The following is a 19,382-nucleotide window of genomic DNA, read 5'->3' on the forward strand; positions in this document are numbered from 1 at the left end:
CTCAGAGATCAAAGGCAGCAAGAGCTCACAATCCTCCGTTGCATTGTGTTTTCATAGGATTTGAAGGAAGAATGGATCCAAGAGCAAAAAGGCAGCTCCACCTAACCCTGGGAAGGACCGGTAAGCAACTCAGGGTGCAGCTACTAAGAAAGCAGGAGGAAAGTGAGCTGGAAGCTACTCTTCTTCATGTAGGAATGAATCCTCAGACTAAAAGTTTCAATTTACACTGAACACATTCAATTTTTTAAAATTAATTTTTATTGGAGTATAGTTGCTTTGCAATGTTGTGCTAGTTTCTTGCTGTACAGCAAAGTAAATCAGTCATATATATACATATATCCACTCTTTTTTCGATTTCCTTCCCATTTAGGTCACCACAGAGCATTGAATAGAGTTCCCTGTGCTATACAGTAGGTTCTCATTAGTTATCTGTTTTATACATAGTTGTGTATATATGTCAGTCCCAATCTTCCAGTTCATCCCACCCCCACTTCCCCGCCTTGGTAACCACACGTTTGTTCTCTACATCTGTGACTGTATTTCTGTTTTGCAAATAAGTTCATCTCTACTGTTTTTCTAGATTCCACATATAAGTGATATTATACGATATTTGTTTTCCTCTTTCTGGTTTACTTCACTCTGTATGACAGTCTCTAGGTCCATCCACGTCTCTGCAAATGGCACAGTTCCATTCCTTTTTATGGCTGAGTAATATTCCACTGTGTATAAATATGTACCACATGAACACATTAAATTTAAAGGTGCCTTGCCTTGCACTTATACAGTGTGCCAAAAGGGGTGCTGAAATCATTTCCAGTCTTGTTCTGATAACTGCTACCACCATGGTCCACATAAAAATGGTTGAGCAAGTGAGTATGTTTCAACTTGCCATCACCTTTTCTTTTTTTTTTTCCCCGCCACCACCAACCGCCCACCCCCCACTTTCCCCCCTTGGTGTCCATACATTTGTTCTCTACACCTGTGTCTCTATTTCTGCCTTGCAAACCGGTTCATCTGTACCATTTTTCTACATTCCACATATATGCGTTAATATATGATATTTGTTTTTCTCTTTCTGAGTCACTGCACTCTGTATGTTAGTCTCTAGGTCCATCCACATCTCTACAAATGACCCAATTTCGTTCCGTTTTACGGCTGAGTAATATTCCATTGTATATACGTACCACATCTTCTTTATCCATTCGTCTGTCGATGGGCATTTAGGTTGCTTCCATGACCTGGCTATTATGAATAGTGCTGCAATGAACATTGGGGTAGATGTGTCTGTTTGAATTGCGGTTTTCTCTGGGTATATGCCCAGTAGTGGGATTGCTGGCTATAAGGTAATTCTATTTTTAGTTTTTGAAGGAACCTCCATACTGTTCTCCATAGTGGCTGTATCAATTTACATTCCCACCAACAGTGCAAGGAGGTACCCTTTTCTCCACACCCTCTCCAGCATTTGTTGTTTATAGATTTTCTGATGATGCCCATTCTAACTGGTGTGAGGTGATACCTCATTGTAGTTTTGATTTGCATTTCTCTAATAATTAGTGATGTTGAGCAGCTTTTCATGTGCCTCTTGGCCATCTGTATGTCTTCTTTGGAGAAATGTCTATTTAGGTCTTCTGCCCATTTTTGGATTGGGTTGTTTGTTTTTTTAATATTGAGCTGCATGAGCTGTTTATATATTTTAGAGATTAATCCTTTGTCCATTGATCCATTTGCAAATACTTACTCCCATTCTGAGGGTTGTCTTTTTGTCTTGTTTATAGTTTCCTTTACTGTGCAAAAGCTTTTAAGTTTCATTAGGTCCCATGTGTTTATTTTTGTTTTTATTTCCATTACTCTAGGAGGTGGGTCAAAAAATATCTTACTGTGATTTATGTCAAAGAGTGTTCTTCCTATGTTTTCCTCTAAGAGTTTTACAGTGTCCAGTCTTATTTAGGTCTCGAATCCATTTTGAGTTTATTTTTGTGTATGGTGTTAGGGAGTGTTCTAATTTCATTCTTTTACATGTAGTTGTCCAGTTTTCCTAGCACCACTTATTGAAGAGACTGTCTTTTCTGCATTGGCTCTCCTTGCCTCCTTTGTCATAGATTAGTTGACCATAAGTGCATGGGTTTATCTCTGGGCTTTCTATCTTGTTCCATTGATCTATATTTCTGGTTTTGTGCCAGTACCATATTGTCTTGATTACTGTAGCTTTGTAGTATAGTCTGAAGTCAGGGAGTCTGATTCCTCCAGCTCTGTTTTTTACCCTCAAGATTGCTTTGGCTATTCGGGGTCTTTTGTATTTCCTTACAAATTTTAAGATTTTTTTTTCTAGTTCTGTAAAAAATGCCACTGGTAGTTTGATAGAGATTGCATTGAATCTGTAGATTGCATTGCGTAGTATAGTCATTTTCACAGTATTGATTCTTCCAATCCAAGAACATGGTATATCTTTCCATCTGTTGGTATCATCTTTAATTTCTTTCAACAGTGTCTTACAGTTTTCTGAATACAGGTCTTTTGTCTCCCTAGGTAGGTTTATTCCTAGGTTATTCTTTTTGTTGCAATGGTAAATGGGAGTGTTTCCTTCATTTCTCTTTCTGATCTTTCGTTGTTAGTGTATAGGAATGAAAGAGTTTTCTGTGCATTAATTTTGTATCCTGCAACTTTACCAAATTCAATGATTAGCTCTAGTAGTTTTCTGGTGGCATCTTTAGGATTCTCTATGTCTAATATCATGTCATCTGCAAATAGTGACAGTTTTACTTCTTCTTTTCCAATTTCTATTCCTTTTATTTCTTTTTCTTCTCTGATTGCTGTGGCTAGGACTTTCAAAGCTATGTTGAATAATAGTGGCAAGAGTGGACATCCTTGTCTTGTTCCTGTTCTTAGAGGAAACGGTTTCAGTTTTTCACCATTGAGAATGATGTTTGCTGTGGGTTTGTCATATATGGCCTTTATTATGTTGAGGTAGGTTCCTCTATGTCCACTTTCTGGAGAGTTTTTTTTATCATAAATAGGTGTTGAATTTTGTCAAAAGCTTTTTCTGCATCTATTGAGATGATCATATTGTTTTTATTCTTCAGTTTGTTAATATGGTGTATCACTTTGATTGATTTGTGTATACTGAAGAATCCTTGTGTCCCTGGGATAAATCCCACTTGATCATGGTGTATGATCCTTTTAACGTGTTGTTGGACTCTGTTTGCTAGTATTTTGTTGAGGATTTTTGCATCTATCTTCATCAGTGATATTAGTCTGTAATTTGCTTTTTTTGTAGTATCTTTGTCTGGTTTTGATATCAGGGTGATGGTGGCCTCATAGAATGAGTTTGGGAGTGTTTCTTCTTCTGCAATTTTTTGCAAGAGTTTGAGAAGTATGGGTGTTAGCTCTTCTCTAAATGTTTGATAGAATTCACCTGTGCAGCCATCTGGTCCTGGACTCTAGTTTTTTGGAAGATTTTTAATCACAGTTTCAATTTCATTACTTGTGATTGGTCTGTTCATATTTTCTGTGTCTTCCTGTTTCAGTCTTGGAAGGTTATACCTTTCTAAGAATGTGTCCATTTCTTCCCGGTTGTCCATTTTATTGGCATAGAGTTGCTTGTAGTAGTCTCTTAGGATACTTTATATTTCTGTGGTGTCCGATGTAACTTCTCGTTTTTCATTTCTAATTTTATCGATTTGAGTCCTCTCCCTCTCTTTCTTGATGAATCTGGCTAAAGGTTTATCAATGTTGTTGATCTTCTCAAAGAACCAGCTTTTAGTTTTATTGATCTTTACTATTGTTTTGTTTCTATTTCATTTATTTCTGCTCTGATCTTTATGATTTCTTTCCTTCTACTAACTTTGGGTTCTGTTTGTTCCTCTTTCTCTGGTTCCTTTAGGTGTAAGGTTAGATTGTTTATTTGAGATTTTTCTTGTTTCTTGAGGTAGGCTTGTATAGCTATAAACTTCCCTCTTAGAACTGCTTTTGCTGCATCCCATAGGTTTTGGATCGTCGTGTTTTCATTGTCATTTGTTTCCAGGTATTTTTTGATTTCCTCTTTGATTTCTTCAGTGATCTCTTGGTTATTTAGTAACGTATTATTTAGCCTCCATGTGTTTGTGTTTTATACATTCTTTTCCCCCTGTACTTTATTTCTAATCTCATAGTGTTTTGTTCGGAAAAGATGCTTGGTATGATTTCAATATTCTTAAATTTACTGAGTCTTGATCTGTGACCCAAGATGTGATCTATCCTGGAGAATGTTCTGTGTGCACTTAAGAAGAAAGTGTAATCTTCTGTTTTTGGATGCAATGTCCTGTAAATATCAGTTAAATCTATCTGGTCTATTGTGTCATTTAAAGCTGTGTTTCCTTATTAATTTTCTGCCTGGATGATGTGTCCATTGGTGTAAGTGAGGTGTTAAAGTCCCCCAGTATTATTGTGTTACTGTAGATTTCCTCTTTTATAGCTGTTAGCAGTTGCCTTAGGTATTGAAGTGCTCCTGTGTTGGGTGCATATATATTTATAATTGTTATGTCTTCTTGGATTGATCCCTTGATCATTATGTAGTGTCCTTCCTTGTCTCTTGTAACATTCTTTATTTTAAAGTCTATTTTATGTGATATGAGTATTGCTACTCCAGCTTTCTTTTGATTTCCATTTGCATGGAATATCTTTTTCCATCCCCTCACTTTCAGTCTGTATGTGTCCCTAGGTCTGAAGTGGGTCTCTTGTAGACAGCATATATATAGGTCTTGTTTTTGTATCTATTCAGAGAACCTGTGACTTTTGGTTGGAGCATTTAATCCATTCACATTTAAGGTGATTATTGATATGTATGTTCCTATTACCATTTTCTTAATTGTTTTGGGTTTGTTTTTGTAGGTCCTTTTCTTTTTCTTTTTTTTAACATCTTTATTGGAGTATAATTGCTTTACAATGGTGTGTTAGTTTCTGCTTTATAACAAAGTGAATCAGTTATACATATACATATGTTCCCATATCTCTTCCCTCTTGCATCTCCCTCCTTCCCACCCTCCCTATCCCACCCCTCTAGGTGGTCACAAAGCACGGAGCTGATCTCCCTGTGCTGTGCAGCTGCTTCCCACTAGCTATCTATTTTACGTTTGGTAGTGTATATATGTCCATGCCACTCTCTCACTTTGTTACAGCTTACCCTTCCCCCTCCCCATATCCTCAAGTCCATTTTCTAGTAGGTCTGGTTCTTTTCTTCTCTTGTGTTTCCCACTCAGAGAAGTTCCTTTAGCATTTAGAGCTGGTTTGGTGGTGCTGAATTCTCTTAGGTTTTGCTTGTCTGTAAAGCTTTTGATTTCTCTGTCAAATGTGAATGAGATCCTTGCTGGGTTGAGTAATCTTGGTTGTACGTTCTTCCCTTTCATTACTTTAACTATATCTTGCCACTCCCTTCTGGTTTGTAGACTTTCTGCTGAGAAATCTACTGTTAACCTTATGGGAGTTCTCTTGTATGTTATTTGTCGTTTTTGCCTTGTTGCTTTTAATAATATTTCTTTGTCTTTAATTTTTGTCAGTTTGATTACTATGTGTCTTGGCATGTTTCTCCTGCCTGGGACTCTCTGCGCTTCCTGGACTTGGGTGGCTATTATTTCCTTTCCCATGTTAGGGAAATTTTTGACTATAATCTCAAATATTTTCTCGGGTCCGTTCTCTCTCTCTTTTCCTTCTGGGACCCCTGTAATGTGAAGGTTGGTGTGTTTAATGTTGTTCCAGAGGTCTATTGACTGTCTTCATTTCTTTTCATTCTTTTTTCTTTATTCTGTTCCATGGCAGTGAATTCCACCATTTTGTCTTCCAGGTCACTTATCCATTCTTCTGCCTCCATTATTCTGCTATTTATTCCTTCTAGTGTATTTTTCATTTCAGTTATTGTATTGTTAATCTCTATTTGTTTGTTCTTTAATTCTTCTAGGTGTTTGTTCTTTAATTCTTCTAGGTCTTTGTTAAACTTTTCTTGCATCTTCTCAATCTTTGCCTCCATTCTTTTTCTGAGGTCCTGGATTGTCTTCACTATCACTATTCTGAATTCTTTTTCTGAAAGGTTGCCTATCTCCACTTCACTTAGTTTGTTTTTCTGGGGTTTTATCTTGTTCCTTCATCTGGTACATAGTCTCTGCCTTTTCATTTTGTCTATCTTTCTGTGAATCCTATCACCTTTTCTACACCCCTCCCTTTAAATCTCTATTTTCTTCCATAATTCAGATTTGGGTTTTCATTCTTTTGTTATAAGGTTTGGGGTGTAGTTATCTTTTTTATGACATAATATTATATGGTGCAGATAGTGGCCCTAGATCCCTTACCATCAACTTTTCACGAGTAATGAGGTATCTAGAGAACTTTGACATTTTACTGTGCTTTCAGGAGTATATCCTACTCCAGGTTAGATTGCCTTTCTTGTATTTACCTGCATCCATTCAGCCAAGATTAGGTAAAATATAACCAAAGTATGTTTTCTGATGACATAAGAGTTTGTGAAAACAATTTATAAGAGGGTTGTGGTTTTTTAAAATGATTTTACAAAAAACAGCCTTTTGATATTATGTATAAATACAGTCACCAATGGGAGAGTAAACTCTACTCCCCTTTCTGTGATGACAGCAGCTGCCATAATAATTGTGCTAAAACTATCCGATAGACAAGCCAGTGGTGTTCAACTAATCTAGCTGCATACTATGAATTGAAGACTATATTAGAAAACAACCATTACTAGAAAATAACTGACTGGAATACAGTCAAAATGCAGAACAGAGAATTTTGTCAAGGTTGCTGCTTTGTAACCAACCAGAGATAAACTAGAATTTATTGATGTGCTATTGCACGTCACAAAATCCGAGGTAGGAAAAATAGATAAATATGTAGTTCTGGAACATATTAACAGAGAGTGTCTTAGTTAAGGCTGCTATAGCTAAGTATATAGACTAGGATGCTTATAAACAGTAGAAATTTATTTCTCACAGTTCTGAAGCCTGGAAGTCTGACATCAGGATGCTGGCATGGTCAGGTCCTGGTGAGGGTCCTCTTCTGGATTGCAGACTGTCATCTTTTCCTTGTAACCTCACATGGTGGTGAGCAGAGAGAGGAGGCAAGCTCTCTCATGACTGTTACAAAGGCACTAATCCCATTCCTGAGGGCTCCATCCATATGACCTCATCTAATTCTAATTACCCCCCAAAGGCCCCACCTTCTAATACTATCACATTGTGGGGGTAGGCTTTCAACATATGAATTATGGGGAACATAAAATTCGGTCCATAGGTGGAGGGCATCCAGGAATATTAAAATACAGCAAGCAAGGTTTGATCACTTCACCCCTAGCACACTACTGGACAAAGAATAGGTGCTCAGAGAATGGCTGTTAAGGTAAATCAAGTTATTCTTTTCTGTAAATGGTGTAGTTATATATCTACAAATTGAGTAATTTGTGTGATGATCTAGAGGCAGATCATATTTCACTGTCAATTTCCTTCAAAATATGTTAATAAATATTCTTAGCCAATAGGCCATTTCCAGAAGAATGGATTTATATCACCAAAAAGCCACCAATGGTGCAAAATTACTGAATTTTTACTATCACCAAGGAAGAGGGTTTTAATTTCCCAAACTGGAAATACTAAGGAAAAAAAACCTCTTTCAAGGCATTTTTGGTATGGAGAGAATTTCAAGAAATTGTCAAATAGGGTAAAGGTGGGAGGAGTCCTACCTAAGACTCACTTCCTGTAATTCATACAGTTCCCAGACTTTCCTCTCCTGCAGACACCCGCAGGGCAGCTGCTTGCATTTGAAGCCTGCCGGCTTCCACGAAATGCTCCTGGCTATGCTCTGTGGCCGGGTGTCCCACTCTGACAGGTCAGTGTACAAAAGCTGTGAGCAAACAATGGGGCCTTTGCTTTTGCTTTCAAGCTGTCTGGGGGAAAATGCTGACGTGTCTTGCTACCCGTTCCTGTCTCTGTCTTCCTGTTGATCTGTGTGTGCTTTTATAACCTCCTCACTTATGACTCATTCCACTTCATCCCAAAAGAATAATGGAAAGGAATAACGAATTCAGACAACCTGTTAGTACCAGTTCAGGTGAACCTTAAGTAAGGCAGCCCAGAGTCAAAATTCTGGATTTAAAAAGATGATGGACAAATTATGGGGTGATTGTTTACACTAAAAACAGTTTTGGAACACAGAAGGATAAAGCTGTGATGGAGTCTTAGAAATCATTCATTGCCCTCACCTCTGATTCCATAGATGAGAAAATCAAGCCCACAGAGGAAAAATGACCAGGCCAATGACCTCATTCCTAACTCATACTTTTCAGAAAGGAAAGTTTTGTCACAGGAATTTTCATTTTTTAGAGCAAGCAAAATATGATTTCATTTGAAAATATTTATCTTATAAACACATTCCTGGGAAAATACCTATGTACAGTGAAGGACCATGGCTCATGAAAAAGAGTGTGAATTTGTGTGGTACCATATTTATATATGGGGTTCTAAACCCTAAAATAATGGACCCTATTCCACATGTAGAGCAGTTTTCATACTTTCTATTAACAACTTATGTTTGAGATAAATACATATTATGAACAGAACCACCCAAATAGGCAATTAATGAACATTTTGGGGTTATATATTGACATAAATATATTTTTAAACCTTGAGAGGAGACAAAGTATTAACAAAGTCAAGGTCACCTCATTTGTTCTTTTTTTTTTTAATTTATTGTTTGCTGCATTGGGTCTTCGTTGCTGCGCACGGGCTTTCTCGAGTTGCGGTGAGCAGGGGCTACTCTTCGTTGTGGTGCACGGGCTTCTTGTTGCAGTGGCTTCTCTTGTGGCAGAGCATGGGCTCTAGGCATGTGGGCTTCAATAGATGTCCCACGTGGGCTCAGTAGTTGTGGCTTGCGGGCTCTAGAGCGCAGGCTCAGTAGTTGTGGCGCACGGACTTAGTTGCTCCGCGGCATGTGGGACCTTCCCGGACCAGGGCTCGAACCCATGTCCCCTGCATTGGCAGGCGGATTCTTAACCACTGTGCCACCAGGGAAGCCCTACCTCATTTGTTCTTGGTAACCTTGATGGGCATCCTCTCAGCTGCCTTCTTAACACTTTCTAGCATCATCCCTACAACTTGCCTGTGATTTTTCAGGTAGCAGCTGTGTGAGCAACTAGTCACACGCATGTCCACAGGCTTGTGTGCACGCACACACACACACACACGATGCTTCTAGGAACAAAAGCTGGCACAGAACATTAACTCAATTCCATAGAAAGGAAAATGCTTTTCTTTCTTTCTTTTTTAAACCTTGGTGCAGTCACCCTTCTTAGGGGCACGCTGTCAGTCTGGGCTTTTGTCCTGCCCGGCTGCTGATTTTTTAATGCATGCTGAAAGTGCCACTCCTGCAAACGCACTCCATGGAGGCCATTTTGGCTTGCTGCCACCTGCCTTCCCTGGATTAAGAAGCGCGGATCCATTGCTATTATGGAGCCTGAAGCAGAGCCAAGAAGAAATCTCAGAGGGCCCTCTCCCCAGACATATGCGAGTAGAATAAAAATGAGACACAAATGATGGCACGAAGCCTCCAGCACTCCTGGGGCAAAGTGGGGGGCTGTGTTGTAGGCTAGGAGGATGTTCTGGTTCTTGGGAGAGAAATGAAATGAAAACATGTTATTCTTTACATATGAAGTTCCTTCAGACCTCTTATCAACAGGGTGGGCCTTTTTCTGTTGTTTACTCTCAGAGAGGGACTTGGAATTCCTTATAGCAAACGTACACATTCCAGGCTGTCAGGGCTGAGTTGAGAAGTGTCTCCATGACTTTCTAGTTACCCAGGGTGCATATCCTGCTAATCAGGTAACAGAAGGAGCAATCAAATACATTCATTTATACTAAAGTGTTAGAGACTTGATGTGTTACTCCTCCCAGAGGTACCTACACTCCAGAGGTAGCTGCCTTCCAGAGGCCCGTGGAGAGCAAACAATATTTAACCTAAAGGAATATACAGAACTAATGGTAGAAGTTCAGGCATGAGCACTTTTAAATTGCCCTACCCAGGAAACCATCTATCAATATAAGGGTGGATCTAAATATATGTCTGATGCGGTGACAGGAAAAAAAGGGAGTGTCATACATAGCAAACCTAGAAGGTTAAGTCGTGACTTCTGCTATTTTTTTCTTCCTCCTTCCCTTACCAATCATTCTAGCCCTCGTAATGGTTCCTGCAACTTCACACGTCCAATGCCTTTGCCCCATGACTAAACCAGTTCTGAAGACGCAGCAAAGCATGTCACATGTTTTATTAGTAAAAATAAATTCAGTGCTGAGTTCAGTGCACAGTGAAATTAGGCGTCAGAAACAATGGCCCAGAATAGAATAAAATAGCAAAAGGTTCAGGGGAAAATGTCAGGCTACACAAGAGCTATATGAATAACACGCAAAGCTGCAGGAATCACTAATGTTTTTATGAGAAAGAAGGATACTTAAGCTATGATGCTTGATTGTTTTTTCCTTTTATTATGAGAGTAAAAAGTGAAAAACAATCCATTTGGTTGTATCAGGGTCAGAGAATTTACCAGATATTTGCTGACCAACAGCCTCTCAGGGTCTGTCATTCCTTCAGTTCCCTGCATCATCACCTTTTACTGTGCTTTGGCTCCAGCAAGACACAATCAGAGCGATTCTACTTCAGTGCAGTGCCGGGGCGGGTGGAGTGGTCCACCCCAGAGGCCCATCCAGGGGTTCATGGCCTGGAGAACACTTAAAAAACAACAATAAAACCAGCTAAAAAGCCAGTCTGCTTTCTATTATCACCATGGCAAGCAATTCTAAACAATGTCAGTAATAAACTGCTCTCTCTTCACCAAAAAAAAATCTTTTGTTGGTCTAGTTTCCAAACAATTGCTCTTAAGTTTTAACAACATAAATGTAAGCTTCAGTTTAGCACATTTTTATTGCTTTTCCTTTAGTAAACATATTCTACATGGAAGTTGATTCAGAGAATTAACTCTGTGCATTTATTTTGAGAGTGAGTACATAAGAAAGCTTGCTTTGGGCACAAGTGTCCAGCCTGTCTGTCCTTCAAATTCCTGCATTCAAACAATTGATTCACAATAAATAACGATAGCACAGTGATTGTAAAGACAAACAGAACTTGAGTTACTTCAATTCTGTCATTCTCTTTGACCACTTGGAGTTTTTATTGTGTTTAAAGTTTCTGGGGTTTATTGTGAAATGGGATTTTTATGCATTTCTCCCAAATGTAGCCTTATGTTGAAGACTTCCTATTTATTTAAACTGTTGTTCATGTGAAAGAAACCTTCCAAAATTAAAATTTCTAATGAAAAGTATTCTTTGATCAAAAGTGGATCGACACATCATGAATATGGGAAGAAAAACAAGTTTGACAAAGTCACTGACAAATTTGTAGAAGTTAATTGCAAAAACAGACACTGTAACATTATTATTCATTACTGTAAAAGACCAATAGGTAGGTCTAAGTTTTCATCTCTTTCTTCAAAAATACATTAATGAAATTGAAAATATTACTTCCTAACTCTTCCTTTTTTAGATTGTGATGTTTATTTTATTTTTTTAATTGATATGGCACAAAGTTTCATAAAGTAAAATTTCTTTAATGACTATTATTATTGGTTTCATTGTGTGATTATTACCAAAAATAATTTTGTCATGTAGGAAGGAGGTGTTAGAAATTATCAGCTCTGGGTGTCACATATTAGCCCTAGCACCCTAATCTGTTATATGTTCTGTTTGAGGGCTCCCTGACTCTCTCCCTCCCACACAGCCTCATTCCCATCTCCACCCCCACTCCCCCACCCATCACTCCAAACAGGACCTGTTAGTCAAGTGTTGGAAAAAGGTAGATCAGATGTACTTAAAATAATTCATCCTTCCTCCCAGGTTCTTCCAGCTTTCTCCCACTTTTTCTTGTAGAGAGGAAGTTAGGTTACAAAATCAGAAAGGTTAAAACTCATTCCTCTACCCTCTTTTCCCATTTGTTGAGGGCAAAGACGAGCAGAAGACTGAACCTTCAGGACCTGCCTACCCACCTGAGTGAAGCTGGGGAGGGAATGGGAGTGAGGATTCAGCTATAGCACAAGCCCTGCTTGGACTCTCAGACCCCTGTGTCAAGCCATGTCCAGCCAGGAGCACTCAGTGGCTTTCCTCTCTGGAGGTGAGTCTGATGACCCAAGTCTTAGCACCCTCCTGAGACCACGAGAATACTTGGTCCTGAGATGCAGCATTAATCAGCACTGCTTGAAGCCCACATCCCTCCTGCCCTCCACACTCAGGCCCCCAGCATCACCTTTATTCCCACAGAAAGAAGGGAGTTTACATTTCAATCCACGCACATCTCCCCAACCCCACCCCAACTCTGGTCAGCCTGATGTCCCTAACTCTGAATAATCAACTCAAAGCAGGAAGGAAAATATTTCCCACCAAAATTTAGCACGGGATTATCATCACTCTTCGGTTCTCAAAAGATTCCTAAGTCATCCAACAGCGATTCATTATGTCATTAAGTGTCACGTTTCCTTCATGTTGGAGACGGGGAAAAGTTATGATACTTATTTTTCATTTTTACTTACAAAATGTAATGAATTCCACTGATGACCTATTTCTAAAATGCACCAATCAAAGGAAATTGTAAAGTTCACCATAGTAACAGCTCAGTGTCAGTCACCCAAGCGAGAACCACACCACTTAGGAGGCCCCCACCAATCGCGGGGCAGAGTATTGTTACCATCTCATAGCAACCAAGGGATCTGCATGGCAACATCAGTTGCTATATAAAAGAAAAATTAGAAACAATATTCTGCTAGGGAGAAATAAAGGTATCTACTGCTAAGTCATACTTGAGTCACGTTTGTGAAGACCCATCCTAAAATATCCACCTAAATATAGCTCAGATAATACTTGTCAGATCCAAGAGTCCATGTGCTAGGAGCCCAACCACCACCTGCAACCACCTGAGAGTGGAAGAGAGGCAACTCTCCATAGAACAGACGGTCTCTGAATAGGAAGGGAGAGAGTCTTTGAATACTAGGAACTGTAAGGCATATTGGGAGGGTAGATTACCCATGAATCATCACATTTAATCCCGTGAGGGAGGCAGGGCAGATATTATCATTATCACTCAATTCTCCATCTCCCCCCGACCCCAAATCTGTTCCTCCCCCAGCTTTCCCATCTCCATTAATGGCAACACAATTCTTCCAATTGTTCATACCAAAACCCTCAGAGGTCTCCTTAACTATTTTCTTTCTCTCATGCTCAATCCAATCCATCAGCAAACTCTGTTCTGCTTTCAAGATATGTCCAGAATCCAGCCACCTCCACAGCTATGCCTTGGTCCAAACCACCATCCTCTCTCGCCTGAGGCAATAGCCTCCTAACCTGTGTCCCTGCTTCACACCGCTGCCCACCTACAGTCTATCCTCAACACAGCAGCCAGAGTGACCCTTCCAAAACATAAGTCCTTGGCTCATGACTCTCCAAGGACTTCCCATCCTCTCTCACAGTGAAAATCCAAGTCCTCACCGTGACCCACAAAACTGCACACAGTTTAGCTCCCTCTTGTTTCCCTCTGCACTATTGTCTGCTTTCCTCACCAGCTTCAGTCACACTGGTCTCCCCACTGTTCTTCCAGCACAACAGGCTCCCTCCTACCTCAGGGCCTTTGCACTAGCTACTTCTCTGCGTGGAACATTCTCCCCCCAGATGCCCTCAAGCCTCACTCCCTCACTTCCTTCAAACGTTCACTCATAAGTCACCTTCTCAGTGAGCCTCTGTCTGACCTATTTTTAAAACTGGACTCTGTACCCACACCCTTTACCCACATCCTCTAACCCCCTTCTGTGGCACACTGGGTACCTAGAACAATGCCTGGCACTTACTAAGTACTCAATAAATATCTGATTATGAAAAATGGAAGCACTGTTTTACAGATAAAGTAACTGGGCTCAAGAAGCTAAATGATTTACTCAAAGGCTCACAGCCAAAGCATATTAGAACCCAGACTTGAAGCTAGATTTGCCAATGACTCCCCAAACTGTGTTCTGCCCACTCTACCACATTTTGGTTTTCTTTTCCAGATCTACCATCTCTTCTAATAGGTGTCATGAATGCGTTAATTCCCCGGGAAGGGAGGAAGGATTGCTGGGCTGAAGGCATGGCCAAGGCAGGAGTGTAGGGTGGAGGCGAGCTTCCCCAGAGCCTGAGTGATGCCCAAGGGACACTTGCAGGTGAGTCAGGAAGTGTGGCTGAGGCCATGTCAACTGCCAGTGACACCCCACTGGTGGTGACCTCCCCCGCTTCAGGCCCCCTTCTTGGGGGTAGACCATTCAGCATTCTTATCCCTTTATTCACTCAGGTCAAAACCAAGGACTTAAATGGAATTTTTAGTCTGTAAAATGTTTCATCAATTCCTGCTACTTTGTTCTCAAAGAGTCTCAGAGTTCTATTAAGTGTACATTGCATGACTGGTTGAAAAAACTTTTTAAATCCAGTTACCAAATATGTTTTTTGGTATATACAAATAATTCTGGGTCTTGTTTTGTTTTTTAAACAGAAACCACCTAGTGTTAAGGGAATATATGGAATGTCTTTTGATTAAAACTATGCTAAAATGCACCCAATATAGGAGCACCTCAATACAAAAGGCAAAATGTCTTTTGATTAAAACTATGCTAAAAAGCATGCAACATAGGAGCACCTCAATACAAAAGGCAAATACTAACAGCCATAAAAGGGGAAATAGAGAGTAACACAATCATAGTAGGGGACTTTAACACCCCATTTTCACCAATGGACAGATCATCCAAAAGGAAAATAAATGAGGAAAAACACAAGCTTTAAATGACACATTAAACAAGATGGACTTAATTGATATTTATAGGACATTCCATCCAAAAACAACAGAATACACTTTCTTCTCAAGTGCTCATGGAACATTCTCCCAGATAGATCATATCCTGGGTCACAAATCAAGCCTTGGTAAATTTAAGAAAATTTAAATCATATCAAGTATCTTTTCCGACCACAACCCTATGAGACTAGATATCAAGGAAAAAAACTAAAAAATACAAGCACATAGAGGCTAAACAATACACTACGAAACAAATAACCAAGGGATCACTGAAGAAATCAAAGAGGAAATCAGAAAATACCTAGAAACAAATAACAATGAAAACATGATGAACCAAAACCTATGGGATGCAGCAAAAGCAGTTCTAAGAGGGAAGTTTATAGCACTACAATCCTACCTCAAGAAACAAGAAACAGCTCAAATAAACAACCTAACCTTACACCTAAAGCAATTAGAGAAAGAAGAACCAAAAAAAAACCCCAAAGTTAGCAGAAGGAAAGAAATCATAAAGATCAGATCAGAAATAAATGAAAAAGAAAAAAGGAAACAGTAGCAAAGATCAATAAAACTAAAAGCTGGTTCTTTGAGAAGATAAACAAAATTGATAAACCATTAGCCAGACTCATCAAGAACAAAAGGTAAAGACTCAAATCAACAGAATTAGAAGTGAAAAAGGAGATATAACAACTGACACTGCAGAAATACAAAGGATCATGAGAGATTACTACAAGTAACTATATGCCAATAAAATGGACAACCTGGAAGAAATGGACAAATTCTTAGAAAAGCACAATCTTCTGAGACTGAACCAGGAAGAAATAGAAAATATAAACAGACCAATCACAAGCACTGAAATTGAAACTGTGATTAAAAATCTTCCAACAAACAAAAGCCCAGGACCAGATGGCTTCACAGGCGAATTCTATAAAAAACTTAGAGAAGAGCTAACACCTATCCTTCTCAAACTCTTCCAAAATATAGCAGAGGGAGGAACACTCCCAAACTCATTCTACAAGGCCACCATCACCCTGATACCAAAACCAAATATGTCAAAAAAAAAGAAAACTACAGGCCCATATCACTGATGAACATAGATGCAAAAATCCTCAACAAAATACTAGCAAACAGAATCCAATAGCACATTAAAAGGATTGTACACCATGATGAACAGGGGTTTATCCCAGGAATACAAGGATTCTTCAATATACACAAATCAGTCAATGTGATACACCATATTAACAAACTGAAGGATAAAAACCATATGATCATCTCAATAGATGCAGAAAAAGCTTTTGACAAAATTCAACACCGATTTATGATAAAAACCCTCCAGAAAGTAGGCATGCAGGGAACTTACCTCAACATAATAAAGGCCATATATGACAAACCCACAGCAAACATCATCCTCAATGGTGAAAAACTGAAAACATTTCAACTAAGATCAGGAACAAGACAAGGTTGTCCACTCTCACCACTATTTTTCAACATAGTTTTGGAAGTTTTACCCATGGCAATCAGAGAAGAAAAAGAAATAAAAGGGATCCACATGGGAAAAGAAGAAGTAAAGCTGTCACTGTTTACAGATGACATGATACTATACATAGAGAATCCTAAAGATGCTACCAGAAAACTACTAGAGCTAATCAATGAATTTGGTAAAGTAAATGCACAGAAATCTCTTGCATTCCTATACACTAATCATGAAAAATCTGAAAGAGAAATTAAGGAAACACTCCCATTTACCATTGCAACAAAAGGAATAAAATACCTAGGAATAAACCTACCTAAGGAGACAAAAGATCTGTATGCAGAAAATTATAAGACACTGATGAAAGAAATTAGAGATGATACAAACAGATGGAGAGATATACCATGTTCTTGGATTGGAAGAATCAACATTGTGAAAATGACTCTACTACCCAAAGCAATCTACAGATTAAATGTAATCCCTATCAAACTATCAATGGCATTTTTCACAGAACTAAAACAAAAAACTTCACACAATTTGTATGGAAGCACAAAAGACCCCGAATAGCCAAAGCAATCTTGAGAAAGAAAAACAGAGCTGGAGGAATCAGGCTCCCTGACTTCAGACTATACTACAAAACTACAGTAATCAAGACAGTATGGTACTGGCACAAAAACAGAAATATAGATAATGGAACAGGAACAGGATAGAAAGCCCAGAGGTAAACCCACGCACATATGGTCACCTTATCTTTGATAAAGGAGGCAAGAATATACAATGGAGAAAAGACAGCTTCTTCAATACGTGGTGCTGGGAAAACTGGACAGCTACATGTAAAAGAATGAAATTAGAACACTCCCTAACACCATACACAAAAATAAACTCAAAGTGGATTAAGACCTAAATGTAAGGCCAGACACCATAAAACTGTTAGAGGAAAACCTAGGCAGAACACTCTTTGACATAAATCACAAAGCAAGATCCTTTTTGACCCACCTCCTAGAGAAGTAGAAATAAAAACAAAAATAAACAAATGGGACCTAATGAAACTTCAAAGTTTTGCACAGCAAAGGAAACCATAAAGAAGACCAAAAGACAACCCTCAGAATGGGAGAAAATATTTGCAAACAAAGTAACTGACAGAGGATTAATCTCCAAAATATACAAGCAGCTCATGCAGCTCAATATCCAAAAAATACAGTCCAATCCAAAAATGGGCAGAAGACCTAAATAGACATTTCTCCAAAGAAGATATACAGATCTCCAACAAACACATAAAAGGATGCTCAACATCATTAATCATTAGAGAAATGCAAATCAAAACTACAATGAGGTATCAGCTCACACCAGTCAGAATGGCCACCATCAAAAAATCTACAAACAATAAATGCTGGAGAGGGTGTGGAGAAAAGGCAACCCTCTTGCACTGTTGGTGGGAATGTAAATTGATACAGCCACTATGGAGAACAATATGGAGGTTCCTTAAAAAACTACGCATAGAACTACCATATGACGCAGCAATGCCACTACTGGGCATATACCCTGAGAAAACCGTAATTCAAAAAGAGTCATGTACCACAATGTCCATTGAAGCATTATTTACAATAGCAAGGACATGGAAGCAACCTAAGTGTCCATCGACAGATGAATGGATAAAGAAGATGTGGCACATATATACAATGGAATAATACTCAGCCATGAAAAGGAACAGAACTGAGTTATTTGTAATGAGGTGGATGAACCTAGAGTCTGTCATCCAGAGTGAAGTAAGTCAGAAAGAGAAAGACAAATACCATATGCTAACACATATATATGGAATGTAAAAAAAAATTTTTTAATGGCTCTGAAGAACATAGGGGCAGGACAGGAATAAAGACACAGACGTAGAGAATGGACTTGAGTACACAGGGAGGGGGAAGGATAAGCTGGGACAAAGTGTGAGAGTGGCATTGACATATATACACTACCAAATGTAAAATAGCTAGTGGGAAGCAGCCACAAAGTACAGGGAGATCAGCTCGGTGCCTTGTGACCACCTAGAGGGGTGGGATAGGGAGGGTGGGAGGGAGACGCAGGGAGGAGATATGGGGATATATGTATACATATAGCTGATCCACTTTGTTATACAGCAGAAACTAACACAACATTGTAAAGCAATTATACTCCAATAAAGATGTTTTTTAAAAAAACTGTGCTAAAAACTAGTAGTGGTATGCCCACATTTTCTACCCTGATTCTGAAAGTGGATGATAAAGGGGTGGAGGATGAGATAAGTGGGGAGAGGGGAGAGACCACCCCACCCACAAGCAGGGCATGGAGAGGAATAAACCTGAAGCAAGAACATCTGCTTCCATGACTTATGTTGGTGATTAGATAATGCTGGTATAGACACAAACACCATCAACAATCTTGTTGGGTACAAATGGAAGAAAAAAAATAGTCATGATTCTTCCACCAAGAAACTTGAAACATGAGACAAAATCAAGAATAATAGTAGCTACCCCTTTTTGAGCATTGACATTGTGGCAGGCATTTTGTGAAGTACCTTCATACAGTTTTACCTTTAAATCTCTCAGCAGCCCTGGATGGAAGGAGTTATCTCCCTGTTTTGCAAAGTCAGCTCAGAGAAAGGAAATGACTTGTCCCAGGTCATGCAACTAGAACACGACAGAGTTGACCCACTTGCCTCCAGAGTCCTTGTTCTTAACTGTTACATCGCATCTCCTCTCTTCAATAAGATGAATTCACGTGGTATTTATAAACATGGAAGAAATATAATTGGAGGTGACATAAGGTAACATTTTTTTTTTTTTTTTTGCGGTACGCGGGCCTCTCACTGTTGTGGCCTCTCCCGTTGCGGAGCACAGGCTCCAGACGCACAGGCGCAGTGGCCATGGCTCACGGGCCCAGCCGCTCCGCGGCACGTGGGATCCTCCCAAACCGGGGCACGAACCCGTGTCCCCTGCATCGGCAGGCAGACTCTCAACCACTGCACCACCAGGGAAGCCCAAGGTAACATTTTTTAAAAGCC

At 39.4% G+C, this 19,382-nt stretch overlaps 1 long non-coding RNA gene across 1 annotated transcript in view; it reads left to right on the top strand.

The window, feature by feature from the left end:
• LOC132531214 (uncharacterized) overlaps positions 1 to 19,123 on the top strand; it is a 120,659-nt gene extending 101,536 nt beyond the window's left edge. The window contains exons 9-13 of the long non-coding RNA XR_009544044.1: positions 58 to 120; positions 6,975 to 11,484; positions 12,019 to 12,189; positions 14,111 to 14,260; positions 18,928 to 19,123. This is a non-coding gene — a long non-coding RNA (uncharacterized LOC132531214). The remainder of the gene's footprint in view (positions 1 to 57; positions 121 to 6,974; positions 11,485 to 12,018; positions 12,190 to 14,110; positions 14,261 to 18,927) is intronic.
• Positions 19,124 to 19,382: the final 259 nt, after the last annotated feature.

The sequence above is a fragment of the Lagenorhynchus albirostris genome, chromosome 13, assembly GCF_949774975.1.
Source record: "Lagenorhynchus albirostris chromosome 13, mLagAlb1.1, whole genome shotgun sequence".
Classification (NCBI taxonomy): domain Eukaryota; kingdom Metazoa; phylum Chordata; class Mammalia; order Artiodactyla; family Delphinidae; genus Lagenorhynchus; species Lagenorhynchus albirostris.